At 43.0% G+C, this 17415-nt stretch overlaps 1 protein-coding gene across 5 annotated transcripts in view; it reads right to left on the bottom strand.

Annotated features, from left to right (window-relative positions):
- The window catches only part of pde4d (phosphodiesterase 4D, cAMP-specific), a 1351522-nt gene that overhangs the window by 743393 nt on the left and 590714 nt on the right, over positions 1-17415 (bottom strand). The gene's annotated exons all lie outside the window — the stretch shown is intronic.

Below are 17415 nucleotides of genomic sequence, written 5' to 3'. Positions count from 1 at the left end.
CATTAATTTAAAGAGACACTCCCAAGAATAACGATCTTATAAACTTTGTATCCATAACAAAACTTTGATGACTGAGTACAGATACCTACAAATCAAATGAAATTCAATTCGTATCACTTGCACCCTTCAACAACAACCTATATAATATGTACAGACCACAGTATACTAAAAATGCAGGTCATACAGATACACACTATAAAGGGCAAATTATTACATGTAAATTATTTTCTTGCTGGAAGCTTTCGCAAATAAATCATTTTTAAAAACCTTACCAAGCTTCTTTATTTGCTTCATTTAGTAGTACTTACCTAGAGAAAAGGAAAATAAATAGTTATTATAACAAACATAATAAGCTTTATTTGGCTTTGACAATAACAGGGCATGAAATTATACAAGCAATATACCATGTGTATCAGACAAACTGATATCCCAATCAGTATTTTAGATACTGTTATCTGAAATAACAAAAACAGAAACAGAAAATGCTTGAGAAACTCTGCAGACTGGAAGCATCTAGAGACAGAAACAGAATTTAACATTTCAAGTTCATGATCTTCAATCAGAACCAGATAAATTTAAGGACCTAACAGGTTTTAAGCAAGTATACAGGCAGGGAAAGAGTTGGGGAGGATGGGAAGATGAGAGCAAAAATGGGAAGGTGTACGATTGAATGCAAGGCATGAGAGATGAAATGATGCTGTAAATTTAAAGGAGGATAATAGAATCACTATAATAATGGAACAAGGTAACATAAATGGATCGAGCTGCAGTAAAAGCAGAATAATTCCCTGTAGCTGCTTTGTATATTCAGAAACACACAAAAGAAAATTTGGGCAGAAGCTCTGATCTGACAACATCAAACTCAAACTGCCCTCTGGAAGGCTGTAAAGGAGTAAGGCAGAGAACAGAAAGGTCAGAGTGAGAGTGGAGTGGAGATGAAAAATCAAAGGCATCGGGATAAATAAATACCTGAGTTTGAAAACCATTTTTGATAATCAGCCCGTACAAATGCTTGAAATGATGATGGAAAATTCCTTTCTGCCATTCTGAAGGAGACAATGGCCTGGATATTTTAGGAGGAATGAGAAGATGTGGGCCACTGGATACTGGGACTCCTAGTCCCATTCCTTTTTCACTGGGATATGCTGAGTGTGCACGGACAGCCAGCTCACATTACTCCTATCTTTTCTAGTTTCGTTGCAGGATTGGTCAATTTAAACCCCTAACTGCTGAAACTTTCATGGAATTTGATCTGCTGTTAGAGAAATGGTTCACTGCTTCTCAGAGCAGTCATGAACCAGGGAGAGGCCTACTCCTGAGTTCAGAATAGGAAAAAAATAACAGCCATCAACATCTGCATTTGAATCATCATCTCTCTTATCTTCTCATAAAAGTGTTGATTAACATCAGACTTCCACGTCTGAAAAATATATCACAAGCAAAAACTTAACCCTTACTTTGCACCTTTCATTTTCTTTCCTGAGTATCTTGTGTCTGAAAATAGAAAACCAATGCTTCTAATTTTCATCTCGTTGAGAAAATTCAACTTCCAAGGCAGGGATGATGCTCAGTGGTGGGGAGCAATGGATCAGGTTGGTTAATCAGATAGTGGACCCACAATTTCCTGAATAATTCTCAAACAGAAATATTATCTCACACATTTATGGGTGGCACGGTGGCTCAGTGGTTAGCACTGCTGCCTCACAGCACCAGGGTCTTGGGTTCGATTATCGCCTGTCTGTGTGGACTTTGCACATTCTCCCTGTGTCTGCATGGGTTTCCTCTGGATGCTCTGGTTTCCTCCCACAAGCCAAAGATGTGCAGGTCAGATGAATTGGCCATGCTAAATTGCCCACAGTGTTAGGTGCGTTAGTCAGGGGTAAATATAGGGTAGGGGAATGGGTTTGGGTGGGTTTCTCTTCGGAGGGGCGGTGTGGACTTGTTGGGCTGAAGGGCCTGTTTCCACACTGTAGAGAATCTAATCTAATCTAAAAAATTACACATCCAGTTGAAGAATTGTCTGTGCAGCTTTCACGAATGAGTACAAATCATTCAATAGTTTCACTTTTTAGTTTAGGTGGGAGCACTGGCTAACAGAAGGACGCATTTAAAAAAGTGATACTTGATTTTCAGCCCTTCAGTTTTGAATGGTGACAACTGAGGATAATTATGCACCTAGATTTTTAAATGTCTGCTCTCAGTGCACTGAAACGTCAGCCAAATCTGCAGGGGTTGAAAATTCCAACTGAAGTATCTGAATTTTAAAAACAAGTACAGTTGGATGTCATTTAAAAACTGAATACAAATGGTTTCAGTTTTATTCAAATGGATTATTTACATAGACTTTTGCTTGCGATATATCCTCAGAAATACAGTTAAAATTGCTGACAATAAGTAAAGTGATCCTAATGCAGTCAGCAATGGATAAATTATCAATCTAATGATCAGCAAACTTTTAAAGGGTAGCTATAGCATTATGTAAGTGAATGGTCAGAAAAATCAAATCATAACACAGTTTGTTAATGTTAGAAGCACTTGCAGATAAGATTATGATCTTGAAAATATTCCAGTGTGTCCATTATTTTTGTAACATACATTTTGGCCCTCATGATGGTGCTCTTACTAAGTGTTAGTAACTTGTTGACAGTGATTAGAACAATAGGCTGTAATGTCCAAGAATGCACTTATACATACAAGTTTAGTGTTTGTGTCATGCAAGTTCTGGCTCACAAAAGCAGTAAACTTGATTGTAAATCCACAGGCAAAGCATCCTCAACCTGCACTTGCATTCCAATCTCAACCTGCATATGGATGTTTTAGATCCACTGCATCATTTCAAATTGACTGTATTTGGAATGCAAATCCAATTGGACCACTTCCATATTTGGTTTAGGTTATCCTCATTTAAATAGTCTGAAAGCAGAGATAAAGTGTATACTTCAGTCCTGTACTGAGCTCTCTCCTAAACAGAGCAATTCAGGTTCAACGAGACAAAAGTGAGGACTGCAGATGCTGGAAACAACAATTTAGATCAGAATGGTGCTGGAAAAGCACAGCAGGTCAGGCAGCATCCGAGGAGCAGGAAACTTGGATGCTGCCTGACCTGCTGTGCTTTTCCAGCATCACTCTGATCTCAATTCAGGTTCAAGTCAAGTACAAACTAAGCAGTAATGACAAAAGTTCTGGCTGGCTTGATCCTAAACTACAGCTCTCTGGATCAGTGGTGCTGGAAGAGCACAGCAATTCAGGCAGCATCCGAGGACAGGCAAAATCAACGTTTCGGGAAAAAGCCCTTCATCAGGAATAAAGGCAGAGAGCCTGAAGCGTGGAGAGATAAGCTAGAGGAGGGTGAGGGTGGGGATAGAGTAGCATAGAGTACAATAGGTCAGTGGGAAAGGAGATGAAGGTGATAGGTCAGGGAGGAGAGGGTGGAATGGATAGGTGGAAAAGGAGCTGGGCAGGTCGGACAAGTCCGGACAAGTCAAGGGGACAGTGTTGAGCTGGAGGTTAGAAACTAGGATGAGGTGGGGGAAGGGGAAATGAGGAAGCTGTTGAAGTCCACATTGATGCCCTGGGGTTGAAGTGTTCCGAGGCGGAAGATGAGGCGTTCTTCTTCCATGTGTCTGGTGGTGAGGGAGCGGCGGTGGAGGAGGCCCAGCACCTCCATATCCTCGGCAGAGTGGGAGGGGGAGTTGAAATGTTGGGCCACGGGGCGGTTTGGTTGATTGGTGCGGGTGTCTCGGAGATGTTCCCTAAAGCGCTCTGCTAGGAGGCGCCCAGTCTCCCCGATGTAGAGGAGACCACATCAGGAGCAACGGTTACAATAAATGATATTAGTGGATTTGCAGGTAAAACTTTGATGGATGTGGCAGGCTCCTTTAGGACCTTGGATGGAGGTGAGGGAGGAGGTGTGGGCGCAGGTTTTACAGTTCCTGCGGTGGCAGGGGAAGGTGCCAGGATGGGAGGGTGGGTCCTAGGGGGGCGTGGACCTGACCAGGTAGTCACGGAGGGAACGGTCTTTGCGGAAGGCGGAGAGGGGTGGGGAGGGAAATATATCCCTGGTGGTGGGGTCTGTTTGGAGGTGGCGGAAATGTCGGCGGATGATTTGGTTTATGCGAAGGTTGGTAGGGTGGAAGGTGAGCACCAGGGGCGTTCTGTCCTTGTTGCGGTTGGAGGGGTTGGGCCTGAGGGCGGAGGTGCGGGATGTGGACGAGATGCGTTGGAGGGCATCTTTAACCACGTGGGAAGGGAAATTGTGGTCTCTAAAGAAGGAGGCCATCTGGTGTGTTCTATGGTGGAACTGGTTCTCCTGGGAGCAGATACGGCGGAGGCGGAGGAATTGGGAACACGGGATGCATTTTTGCAAGAGATAGGGTGGGAAGAGGTGTAATCCAGGTAGCTGTGGGAGTCGGTGGGTTTGTAGAAAATGTCAGTGTCAAGTCGGTCGTCACTAATGGAGAAGGAGAGGTCCAGGAAGGGGAGGGAGGTGTCAGAGATGGTCCAGGTAAATTTAAGGTCAGGGTGGAATGTGTTGGTGAAGTTGATGAATTGCTCAACCTCCTCGCGGGAGCACAAGGTGGCGCCAATGCAGTCATCAATGTAGCGGAGGAAGAGGTGGGGAGGGCTTTAGGGAACATCTCCGAGACACCCGCACCAATCAACCAAACCGCCCCGTAGCCCAACATTTCAATTCCCCCTCCCACTCTGCCGAGGATATGGAGGTGCTGGGCCTCCTTCACCACCGCTCCCTCACCACCAGACGCATGGAAGAAGAACGCCTCATCTTCCGCCTCGGAACACTTCAACCCCAGGGCATCAATGTGGACTTCAACAGCTTCCTCATTTCCCCTTCCCCCACCTCATCCTAGTTTCTAACCTCCAGCTCAACTCTGTCCCCTTGACTTGTCCGACCTGCCCAGCTTCTTTTCCACCTATCCACTCCACCCTCTCCTCCCTGACCTATCACCTTCAGCTCCTCCCCCACTGATCTATTGTACTCTATGCTACTCTATCCCCACCCCCACCCTCCTCTAGCTTATCTCTCCATGCTTCAGGCTCTCTGCCTTTATTCCTGATGAAGGGCTTTTGCCCGAAATGTTGATTTTGCCTGTCCTCGGATGCTACCTGAATTGCTGTGCTCTTCCAGCACCACTGATCCAGAATCTGGTTTCCAGCATCTGCAGTCATTGTTTTTACCTAAACTACAGCTACCAATCTTATACCAGTAGAAGCTTCACTGGTGTAAGTTCATGCCTAATGTAATAGATAAAGTTGGAACCTAGTCACTGATACGGTCACATTTAATCAACAAGATCAATATCCAACTGTTAACTTTTTATGCTATTAGGAAACTACTAAAAATATGATATGCACAGAAATCAAAGGCTTAATTCTGCCCTTTGCCAGCAAGTTCTGCATCAGGCAAAACACAGGATATTGTCAGCAATATTTCAGCCAATTAAGGAGCTGTCGCCATAGTGTAATCCAAGTAAAGATGGCAGCCTGCGCCATGAGCTGCCAGCCAAATCACAGGGGAGGGGGTGCAGCATCACAATCCCAGCAGTGCCACCATGAGCTGGGGGAGCACCCTTGCCCAAGGGAAATGATTGCAGCAGGTGGAGCCCTCTGTGAGAGTGTGGGGCACCCAAACAGAAGGGCTCCCAGCTGGAGCCTGCTCAAAGGCTGCCCAGTCTTTCACAGTCATCTGCCGACATGGAGGCATGAAGTGGCAGTTGATTAGTTATTTAAGATTTACTTGGCTACCTGATGGGCATCTGAGCTCCCAGTCCTTCTGTCACTGGCAATATGGTATAACAGTGGCAAAATGTCAGGCTACACAACCACTGCTGTTTTGTCAACCCCGCCCGAAGCCAGTGGAAAAGAAACATTTTTAGTCAGAATTCAAAAGTTGATAACCCACATTTTCTGAAGCACATCACTAATTTTAGTAACACATATTCACCCTTACCTTTGTTGAAGATAGAGTTTGAACTCCTAATTCTGTACATGTGTTTTTTTTCCGTATTTATTAGAAAGCCTCACAGTAACTTCCTAACATAGTTTTGGTGAAGCTTAGAGCAGAAGTGGACCACTCAGTCCTGCTCTACCATTCAACAGGATCATGGCTGATCTCTAACTCAATGCCATATTCCCACGTACCAGCATCATGAAATTGATTGAATAACTTGAGCTACCATTGAAAATATTTTGGGTAAAGAATATATTTTGGGATTGTTTTGATTAAGGACACCAAACATAATATTTCAAAAACAGGTTTTTTTGCTGCAATTAAAATTTGAAAGATTGATGTCTGTGTGTTTGATTAAACAGGTGCATTTTCATTCCTTATTCTATTTCCTGTGTTTTACACATCAAAAGATTTCACACAACAAACCATGATAAAAGAATACTAAATGTTACTTCCCTTCTCTTTACCAAATTGATAATTTATTAACACTGTAAATACAACATAAAGCCTCTGATGTCAGTACTTCAAGTTAAACTGAAAGTAAATTAATAACTTTACCGAGTGATACAGCTAAAAGACTACCTCATACATAAAATATTTACACTTTGAATCTCATTTTTTTTGGCTGACAGTAATGTTTTTCATTCAATAATAGTCACAGCAACTAATGTCTATAACATGTACTGGGAGCTTTGAAAATCGGCAGAATTACTATAAATGCACAAGTATATTTGCACAGAATAATTTATTCTGTCTATCCTTGGAAATACACAGTGGAACTCTGATGATGTGGTTTCACTGTAAATTTATATGCAGTATTAAATTTGGACTAAAACACTAGCGATCTGATTTCACATGCATTTGACAAGTGAAGTAGTGTATGAACGCCAGGTGAAAGGAACTTTCAGACTTTAGCCTGTCAGGTATAAAATCTACATATGCTGTGAAAATGCAACTTGCAGTTATTTCTTGGACTGTGCTTCTCTTAATGAATCTACGAAAGAAGCATAAGTTTATAAGAAAAAAACTTACACAAATATACAGCATTTCATGACCATAGAACTTGCTAAAGCTCTTCAATGGAATTAATATTGTAGTACAGAAAACAAAAGCCAGTCTGCACACAGCAATGGATCCACAAATATAATAAATGGTCCACTGCATATTTTAGCTAGTGTTATGGAAGGATAAATGTTAGGTAACTCTACTTATTTTCAAATGATGCTCCAGAATCCTTTCTGTCTATCTGAGGGCAAACAGAACTCAACAAAACATTTTAACTGTGAGGTCTCGACTGAACTATAGAGCAAGTATGTAAGCTGGATTAGGGAGGTGTTTAAGGGAGTAAAAGATCGGAATGAGTTAAAGTAAACCAAAGAACTGTGGATGCTGGGGACGTGAAACAAAAATGCAAATTACTGGAGAAACTCAGCAGGTCTGCTCGCATGTGTCAGGAGAAAACAGAGTTAACATTTTGAACCTGGTAACTAGTTCTGATGAAGTGTCACCAGACAATAAAAGTTAACTCTGCTTTCTCCCCACAGAGACCATCAGATACGCTACATTGCAACAGCAATTTCTGTTTTTGCTTCTGAAATGTTCTGAGGAGTGCTTTAATTGTAACCTGTTTCAATAATAGCATATGAATCTGGTGAGGGAAAAGCTTAGAATCTCAAAGGATACCATCTGAATCCTTGTCATTGACTCTGAAACAAAAGCTGTTGTATAACTTGTACACCTCATCAGGTTTCTACTTTGCTGCCCTAAATTGCAGCTGGAAATTATCATGGACGTGCTCAAAAGCATTAAGTGTTGCTTGACTGCAGATTCAAAAAGTGAGGTGCTGGAAAAGCACAGCAGATCAGACAGCAGATTGTTCTTCAGACAAACTGGTCATTCCTAGTTGTACCTGCCAAAACAGTCTGCCATATCAAGGTTCAAACATCTCTCAGCGGGTGTGTCCGCCCAGCTGGTTTTTGAAATAAAATGAAATATCTTTTGATTTCATTCTTTGTAAATGTAAGCACTTAGCTGAAACTCTTAGTTCAACCAAATTTCTCACTGCCATCAGAATCATTCTCTAACCGACTCTCTTCATCTTTCTTTACTCTGCACTTAGGGTTCTTGTAGAGCTGTTGTTTGTCCCTTTCTCTAGACTAGGTGATCCAGGTTTAAGTCCTACCTAGAACAAAAGTGTGTGATTTCTAATTGAGGAGAAAACAGCTTTTCCTGTCTAAGTCTGATTTCCTTAATTCTTTGTAATCCAAGTTTTTTACATGCTAATTTCCAAACTTTTTCTTTCTATTGTCTTAACATTGTTCATTCCAAATTCTTTTAATTGGTCTTTTTTCTTCTTCTTTCCATTTCTATCTAAAATGAAGAATTCTTCCAAACTCTGTCTAAGTCATACTTATGCATTTGGCTTTCTCTCTCTTCTCCCTCTAACTCTATGTTTTTCATTTCTAATTGGATCTTAGTTAACTCTAGATGAAGCATCTCAATTTCAATTTTCCCTCTGTCTAATTTTACGTTAGATAATCACTTTTAGCATCTCATCCTGTATTTATTTTTACTTTCAATTTATCTGTGAACTCTCTCAGTTGAGCCTTAGTCAAACACTTTAAATAATCCATTGCAATGTCTTCTACCCCTGTGGAAATCTTAGTAACAATCAAAGGAATTTTGAAATGTCAAAGTTTTGCAATGAACAGTCCTGTTCCACAACACTCTAGGTACTGCAATAGAGAAATTATTTTGTTCAACAGAAAAGATGTCCTTCGCAAAAGAGACCCAAATGGTAAACAGACCACCGATTTAAAAGAACTTTCAGATCTGCCAATCTTCCAAGATCAAAGCAACATACTGTTCTGAAGAAGGATCACTAGACCCGAAAGGTTAACTCTGCAGAAATTGCCGGATCTGCTGAGTTTCTCCAGCAATTTCGGTCTTTGTTCCAAAGGGAAAATCTTCTGGGAGAACAGTGAAACCTCCAGACCATCTGAGGTTTTGAAGTCAGAGTCTTAGCAGAGATGGGATAGCTATTAAAGTAATTATACAAAAAAATTTATAGATATTCACAATGGGAAAATGCTGTATTCGAGTCCAAGCGTATGGAAAGGCTAATGCAGAAGAGCATCTTAAGCATCACCAGTTTATTTGGCCATATAATTTAGGGCTGCTGGGAGATCAGCTTAGGATCTTAAAGAAATAAAATTTCTTTAAGATCCTAAATGTCTCACTATGTAGGGTCTACGTGGGTGTGAGACAATGTAGGGTCTACACGGATGTGTGACCATGTAGGGTCTACATGGGTGTGTGACTATGTAGGGTCTACGTGGGTGTGTGACTATGTAGGGTCTACGTGGGTGTGTGACTATGTAGGGTCTACGTGGGTGCGTGACTATGTAGGGTCTACATGGGTGCGTGACTATGTAGGGTCTACATGGGTGCGTGACTATGTAGGGTCTACATGGGTGCGTGACTATGTAGGGTCTACGTGGGTGCATGACTATGTAGGGTCTACATGGTGTGTGACTATGTAGGGTCTACGTGGGTGCATGACTATGTAGGGTCTACATGGTGTGTGACTATGTAGGGTCTACATGGGTGCGTGACTATGTAGGGTCTACATGGGTGCGTGACTATGTAGGGTCTACATGGGTGCGTGACTATGTAGGGTCTACATGGTGTGTGACTATGTAGGGTCTACATGGGTGCGTGACTATGTAGGGTCTACATGGGTGCGTGACTATGTAGGGTCTACGTGGGTGCATGACTATGTAGGGTCTACATGGTGTGTGACTATGTAGGGTCTACATGGGTGCGTGACTATGTAGGGTCTACATATGTGCGTGACTATGTAGGGTCTACGTGGGTGCATGACTATGTAGGGTCTACATGGTGTGTGACTATGTAGGGTCTACGTGGGTGCATGACTATGTAGGGTCTACATATGTGCGTGACTATGTAGGGTCTACGTGGGTGCATGACTATGTAGGGTCTACGTGGTGTGTGACTATGTAGGGTCTACGTGAGTGCATGACTATGTAAGGTCTACGTGGTGTGTGACTATGTAAGGTCTGCGTGGGTGTGTCACTATGTAGGGTCTACGTGGGTGTGTGACTCTGTAGGGTCTGCGTGGGTGTGTCACTATGTAGGGTCTACGTGGGTGTGTGACTCTGTAGGGTCTGCGTGGGTGTGTGACTATGTAGGGTCTGCATGGGTGTGTGACTATGTGGTCTGTGTGTGCATGCCTGTGCGTGTGTATGTGCATGAGTAGTGCAGCGGGGTCACCTGTAGTGTGACATGAATCCAAGGTCCAGGTTGAGGCCATCCTCATAGGTACCAAACTTTGCTATCAACCTCTGCTCAGCAATTCTCGTTGTGGCCTGTCCCGAAGTCCGCCTTGGAGGGCGTCACCAGAAGGTCCGAGGCTGAATGTCCCGGACCACCAAAGTGTTCCTTGACTTGGAGGAAACACTCCCAGCTGGTGATTGTTGTGCGGTGTCCATTCATCTCTTGTCATAGCGTCTGCTCAGTATCGCCAATGTACCTTGCCTCTGGGCATCCTTGCCTGCAGCGTATGAGATAGACCACGTTGGCTGAGTCTCATGGGTACTCACCATGTACATGGCGGGAGTTGTCCCCACGTGTAATGGCGTTACCCATGTTGATGCTCTGACCTGTCTGGCAGCAGCTGCTATGGCAGGGTTGTACGGTGTTGTGGTCATGAAGGCTAGGCAGTTTGCTGCAAATCATGATCTGTTTGACGTTTGGTGGTTGTTTAAAGGCAGGAAAGTGGGGGTGTGGGGAAGGTCTTGGTGAGGTGCTCATCCTCATCGATAATGTGTTGCCGGCTGCGAAAAATACAGCATGTCAGACAGCATCCAAAGAACAGGAGAATTGATGTTTCAGGCATAAGCCCTTCATCAGGGAAGGGGGGGGGGATTGGAATGGGGGCAAATAGATAAATAGGAGGCTGTGGGTGGGGCTAGGGAGGGAAGGTGGCTCGGAAGGCAATATGTGGATGCTGGTGGGAGAGTGTTTATGATAGAGCGGTGGAGAGGGTGGAACAGATAGGTGGGAAGGAAGATGGACAGATAGCACCACCCTCTTGACCTGTCCTGAGTTGGAGGGTTGGATCTAGGATGAGGTGGGGAGAGGGGTGATTTGGAAACTCATGAAGTCGATGCAAGTTATATAGAATTAAATAATATCACATAGAACAGGCCCTTCAGCCCACAATGTTGTGCTGACCTGTGAAACCAATCTAAAGCCCATCTAACCTACGCTCGTCCATAATCATCCACATGTTTATCCAATAACCATTTAAATGCTCTTAAAATTGGCAAGTCTACCACTGTTGCAGGCAAGGCATTCCATGCCTTAACTACTCTCTGACATCTGTCCTATATCTGTCACCCTCAATTGAAAACTATGTCCCCTCGTGCTAGCCACCACCATCCAAGGAAAAAGGCTTTCAGTGTCCACTCACGGCCACTGGCAGCAGTTGGGATGGCAAGCTCAATGCATTTAAGGGGAACAGGGACTGAAGGGGAAAGGATCAGAGGGATCGGTCGATGAGGCTTAAAATGAGGTGATCCGACTGAAACAGCACGGACCAAGGGGATCTGGTGCAGGATCTAGATGCCATCATAAAAAGTGGCACGGTGGCACAGTGGTTAGCACTGCTGCCTCACAGCGCCAGAGACCTGGGTTCAATTCCCGCCTCAGGCGACTGACTGTGTGGAGTTTGCACATTTTCCCCGTGTCTGTGTGGGTTTCCTCCGGGTGCTCCGGTTTCCTCCCAAGTCCAAAAATGTGCAGGTTAGGTGAAATGGCCATGCTAAATTGCCCGTAGTGTGAGGTGAAGGGGTAAATGTAGGGGAATGGGGCTGGGTGGGTTGCTCTTCGGCGGGTCGGTGTGGACTTGTTGGGCTGAAGGGCCTGTTTCCCCACTGTAAGTAATCTAATCTAACAACTCACTCTATCTGATCATCTTGTACGTCTCTATTAAGTCACGTCTCAATCGTCTCCAAACAAAATCAGCCTCAAGTCCCTCAGCCTTTCCTCATGAGACCTTCCTTCCACACCAGGCAACATCCTGGTAAATCACCTCTGTTCTCTTTCCAATGTTTCCACATCCCTCCTGTAATACAGTGACCAGAGCTGGATGCAATATTCCAAGTGTGGCTGCACCAGAGTTTTGTACAGCTACAATATGACCTCATGGTTCCGAAACGCAATCCCTCTGCCAATAAAAGCCAACACACCATATGCCTTCTTAACAATCCTATCAATCTAGGTGGCAACTTTCAGGGATCTATGTACATGGACACTGAGATTTCTCTGCTCATCCACACTACCAAGGATCTTACCATTAGCCCAGTACTCTGTATTCCTGTTACCCCTTCCAAAGTGAATCACCTCACACTTTTCCGCATTAAACTCCATTTGCCACCTCTCAGCCCAGTTCTGCAGCTTATCTATGCCCTGCTATAACCTGCAACATCCTTCAGCACTATCCACAACTCCACCAACCTTAGTGTCATGTGCAAATTTACTAACCTATCCTTCTATGCCCTCATCAAGGTCATTTCTAAAAATAACAAATAGCAGTGGCCCCAAAACAGATCCTTGCGGTACACGACTAGTAACTGAACTCCAGGATGAACATTTCCCATCAACCACCGCCCTCTGTTTTTTTACAGCTGGCCAATTTCTGTTCCAAATCGCTAAATCACCCTCAATCCCATGCTTCCAGATTTTCTGCAATAGTCTACTGTGGGGAACCATATCAAACGATTTACTGAACTCCAAATACACCACATCAACTGCTTTACCCTCATCCACCTGTTTGGTCACCTTCTCAAAGAACTCAACAACATCTGTAAGGCAATGACCTACCCTTCACAAAACCGTGTTGATTAACCCTAATCAAATGATTCCTTTCTAGATGATTATAAATCCTCTCTCTTATAATTCTTTCCAAACCTTTGGCCACAACAGAAGGCTCACTGGTCTATAATTACCAGGGTTGTCTCTACTTCCCTTCTTGAATAAGGGGACATTTGCTATCCTCCAGTATTCTGGCACTAAACCTGTAGACAATGACAACATAAAGATCAAAGCCAAAGGCTCTGCAATCTCCTCCCTAGCTTTCCAGAGAATCCTAGGATAAATCCCATCCGGCCCAGGGGACTTAATTATTTTCACACTTTCCAGAATTGCTAACACCTCTTCCTTATGAACGTCAATCCCGTATCTCAGTATTCTCCTCAACAACATTGTCTTTTTCCTGTGTGAATACTGTGAGAGGCGCTTGCAAATGATGCTGTTTCTGCAAAAATCACAAGGCTGAATCATGAGGGGGGTGTATGTTAAGCTAGAAATGCTTGCACAAATAGCTACAAGTAGCTGCATCTTGCTTCTGCAGAAATCGCAAGGCAGAATCATGACGGTGTATACCAAGAAATAACTAACCGAAAAGGGAGGTGGTCGACTGGTAGTCACAGATGTATTGACATGACAGTTGCAATTGTCACGCACATAGGGAGTTAGTATGAACAAGACAACCAAATAAGGTATAAAATATTTGCGAGTGGGGGGTGTGACAGGCTTAGAGTAGTGCGAGATGTAAACAGAGGCGGTGTGAAGCTAGAGCTTGTGATAGGCTACACGCAACAGCAAAAGCAACCAACGGGGTAAAAGGGGAGTACCGAGAGACTCAACTGAACTGTATAAATTGTAATGTAACCTTCTGATCAGGGTGCCCGCTGGACACCCGGTCTTGCAAGAACGCTTTAATAAAACTGCTGCTTCAGAATTTGACTCAGACTGAAATTATTGAAGTGAGCTACGTTTCTCATATATACATGTGGCGTCTCTCCTATCTCTTCAGCCCCCACACACAACTTCCCACTACTGTCCTTGTCTAGCCCTCATCTTACTCTCGTCATTCTTTTATTCCTGACATACCTATAGAAAGTCTTAGGGTTTTCCTTGATCCTACCTGCCAAAGACTTCTCATGTCCCCTCCTGGCTCTTCTTAGCTCTCTCTGTAGGTCCTTCCGAGATAACGTGTAACTCTGAAGTACCCTAACTGAGCCTTCACATCTCATCTTTACATAGTTTGGGGAAGCCAGAGTTCGACTGGGGTGTACAAAATTAAAAATCACACAACAGCATGTTATAGTCCAACAGGTTTATAATCTTATGATTGTATACTGCTTATGAAGGAGCAGCACTCCGAAAGCTCGTGCTTCCAAATGAACCTAACTTAGATAAATATGAGATGCTGTATTTTGGGAAAGCAAATCTTAGCAGGACTTATACACTTAATGGTAAGGTCCTCGGGAGTGTTGCTGAACAAAGGGACCTTGGAATGCAGGTTCATAGCTCCTTGAAAGTAGAATCGCAAGTAGATAGGATAGTGAAGATGTTTTCGTTTGTTGGTCAGATATTGAGTACAGGAGTTGGGAGGTCATGTTGCGGCTGTACAGGACATTGGTGAGGCCACTACTGGAATACTGTGTGCAATTCTGGTCTCCTTCCTATCACAAAGATGTTGTGGAACTTGAAAGGGTTCAGACAAGATTTACAAAGATGTTGCCAGGTTTGGAGGATTTCAGCTACAGGGAGAGGCTGAACAGGCTGGGGCTGTTTTCCCTGGAGCGTCGGAGGCTGAGGGGTGACCTTATAGAGGTTTACAAAATTATGAGGGGCGTGGATAGGATAAATAGACAAAGTCTTTTCCCTGGGGTCGGGGAGTCCAGAACTAGAGGGCATAGGTTTAGGGTGAGAGGGAAAAGATATAAAAGAGACCTAAGGGGCAACTTTTTCTCACAGAAGATTCTATGTGTATGGAATGAGCTGCCAGAGGTTGTGGTGGAGGCTGGTACAATTGCAACATTTAAGAAGCATTTGGATGGGTATATGAATAGGAGAGATATGGACCAGGTGCTGGCAGGTGGGACTAGATTGGGTTGAGATATCTGGTCGGCATGGACAGGTTGAACCGAAGGGACTGTTCCTGTGCTGTACATCTCTATAACTCTATAACATGGTGTTGTGTGATTTTCATCTGTATATAAGCCTTCTTCCTCTTTACCAGAAATTCAACTTCTTTAGTAAACCACGGTTCCCTCGCTTGACCACCTCCTCCCTGCCTGACAGGTACACACTTACTAAGGACATGCAGTAGCTGTTCCTTGAATGAGCTCCACATTTCAATTGTGCCCATTCCCTGCAGTTTCCTTCCCCATCCTATGCATCTTAAATCTTGCCTCATCACATCATAATTGCCTTTCCCGCAGCTATAACTCCTGCCCTGCGTATATACCTATCCCTTTCCATCGCTAAAATAAATGTAACCAGATTGTGGTCATGTTCTGTTGTTCAAACCATTTAATGCCAAAATGCAAAGTATAAACACAAAAATTATGTCTCATCATTGTGATATATGTAATATATTGTAATATATGTTGATACAAAGACCTATAATAAGTCTCTTGAATCCTTCAGTACTATGTTAGCCACATCTCACTATTTTATTATAGATACTAACATAAGTATCACTTCATCAGTTTCCCGACAGAAAGCAAAAAGCCTATCACTGTATTTATGACAGATCGTGAGGCAGAACAGATTTATATTGATTGATAAAGAAATGACTCCCAGATCTTAGAAAACTAATCAAGTGCAATAAGTGAAAACGTTAACATGAGATTGGCCTTTTAACTCTTAATGAAATAAAGAGAGGGCAGGAGTAAGTTTGCATTTCATTCACAGTGAATGTCACAGTCACAGTTGCATGTTAACAAGTGGAGCTTTCCCAATGGTTTCAGTACACTCCGTAAGAGTGCTAAGTGTTATATAGTTTAGTATTCCTTCTTCACAATTCTCTAAAAGATGCTGGAGCAAACTATTATATCAGAAGGATGCATATTTGCTGAAAATATGTGCAAATTCAGTTAGAAACATCATTTTATTAATTAGCACGCACAATTAAATCACCTTTTTTTCTAAACAGTGTAATGTTTCTTATTATATACACAATTCTCCTATCAGTCAATCCCAGACTTTAATTTGGCAATGGTTCAAACTGTGCTTAAAATATGCACTTTCCTTTATCCTTATGCCAGAATGTTGTTTCGCATCTGAAAACATTCTGTGCAGCAATGCAACAATGTTATCTGTTTTCCAAAGACACATTGCACTATCACATTGCATAGTTTCCATTCAGGAATGAAAGACTCGCCAGACTTTCTGAATCTTTCTCATGATAACACTTTCATTTTAAATTTGCATTTCAGAAACCGTTGTGATGTTGTTTGAACCCATGCAGCTTGTTTTTACGTCTCAGGAAGATAACTAAAATAGTCTTGTGCCAAAACCTTATTTGGTGCTGAGTGTAGTAGAAGAGATACAGATTTCGTTAAAGGCTTAACAGGCATAACGCATCTGCAGTATGTCAAACCACAAGACAGGAAATATGGGCTTTGGTATACCAACAACCTCCCTAGTGTACGTCAGTTCATACGTCAAAGGACCCCAGACCTTCCTGGGAGACTGTCTGACTTCTAAACGTTCCTGCAGACTCTTCTTTATCTGTCATGATCACATTACAGCATGTAAGTGTAAAGTGTTCAAGACAGGTCACACTTCTTTCTTGGAAAATGCATTGTATCAGTAAAGGACAACCTGGACATAAAGCAGGATCATTTTGCACTTTTCAATTTAAAGAGACATAGAGTCACCCAGCACGGAAACAGATCCTTCGGTCCAAATCATCCATGCCGACCAAGTTTCCCAAAGTAGAGTAATTGATTAGCATGTAATCTCCATTAGTGGCTCATAGTAACAAGTTATTCCATAATGCAGCATAAAACGTTTTGAAAGAGGGCAGTATTTCAATTAGAGACGACATTTCTGGAATATGTGGCTAGTTCTGCCGAAGATTCAAATTTAACACAGATTAGGACATTTGCAACTGCAGGACCAGAAGTGTCATGGATTCTTGGTCACATCCCGTAAAAAGACAAATCACACATAATGGGGGAAAAAAACCTATCTTGAAATTCTGAAGGTTTACAAGGCTAGAAAATTTAGGGTGTAGGTTTGCTCGCTGAGCTGTAGGTTTGATATCCAGACGTTTCATTACCTGACTAGGTAACATCATCAGTGGCAACCTCCAAGTGAAGTGAAGCTGTTGTCTCCAGCTTTCTATTTATATCTTTCTCCTGGATGGGGTTCCTGGGGGTTGTGGTGATGTCATTTCCTGTTCGTTTTCTGAGGGGTTGATAGATGGCATCTAGATCTATGTGTTTGTTTATGGCGTTGTGGTTGGAGTGCCACGCCTCTAGGAGTTCTCTGGCATGTCTTTTTTAGCCTGTCCCAGGGTAGATGTGTTGTCCCCATCGAAATGGTGTTTTTTTTCATCCGTGTGT

This window comes from Chiloscyllium plagiosum, unplaced genomic scaffold (assembly GCF_037043375.1).
Source record: "Chiloscyllium plagiosum isolate Xiang-an unplaced genomic scaffold, Cpla_swu_hap1 HiC_scaffold_1, whole genome shotgun sequence".
In the NCBI taxonomy this organism is placed as follows: Eukaryota; Metazoa; Chordata; class Chondrichthyes; order Orectolobiformes; family Hemiscylliidae; genus Chiloscyllium; species Chiloscyllium plagiosum.
The sequence above is the reverse complement of the archived record's forward strand: the minus strand, read 5'-3'. Positions and strand labels throughout refer to the sequence as shown.